At 54.7% G+C, this 643-nt stretch overlaps 1 protein-coding gene across 1 annotated transcript in view; it reads left to right on the top strand.

The window, feature by feature from the left end:
• Positions 1 to 643, top strand: part of TXLNG (taxilin gamma) — a 49,844-nt gene that overhangs the window by 48,318 nt on the left and 883 nt on the right. The gene's annotated exons all lie outside the window — the stretch shown is intronic.

Here is a 643-nt window from a genome sequence, read left to right as displayed (position 1 = left end):
CTCCGCCCCCCCCGCCGTGAGCTCTCACACTGGAGCTCGGGGCACATTACAGCTTGTTAACGAGCTTGGTCTTAAGAGCGCGACGGTGAGGTTCCACCCAGAGGTCGGTTCCCCTGTTCTGCGGGGCGCGCGCCGGGCTTGCACAATCAGCCTTTCTAACCAGTATCGTGCTGGCGCTGGTGCCGGGCTCGCATCCAGAGGCACTGATGAGATCTCCGAGTGAGGAGTGTGGAGAACAACCCGGATGCCTTTCTTTCTGCNGTTAATACAAGTTTTAAAAAAAAAATTTTTTTTTAATGTTTATTTTTGAGAGAGAGGAGTAGAGACAGACTGCATGAGCAGAGGAGGGGCAGAGAGCGAGGGAGACACATAATTCGAAACAGGCTCCAGGCCCCAAGCTGTCAGCACAGAGCCGGCCGCGGGGCTCGAACTCAGGAACAGTGAGAACGTGACCTGAGCTGAAGCCTGATGCTCAACCGACTGAGCCACCCAGGGACCCCACAAGGTGTTTTACAAAGTGGATTTTGGCTATTTTGGCACCCCAGGATGAGGTCTCCTGCGTTGAATACGTTGGGTATGTGTAGCTAGGTGCGCAGTGACGCTGGCTAGATGGTTCGTGGCGGATGAAGAAACTGAACGCGTT

This window comes from Crocuta crocuta, unplaced genomic scaffold, assembly GCF_008692635.1.
Source record: "Crocuta crocuta isolate KB4526 unplaced genomic scaffold, BGI_CrCroc_1.0 scaffold657, whole genome shotgun sequence".
In the NCBI taxonomy this organism is placed as follows: domain Eukaryota; kingdom Metazoa; phylum Chordata; class Mammalia; order Carnivora; family Hyaenidae; genus Crocuta; species Crocuta crocuta.
The sequence above is the reverse complement of the archived record's forward strand: the minus strand, read 5'-3'. Positions and strand labels throughout refer to the sequence as shown.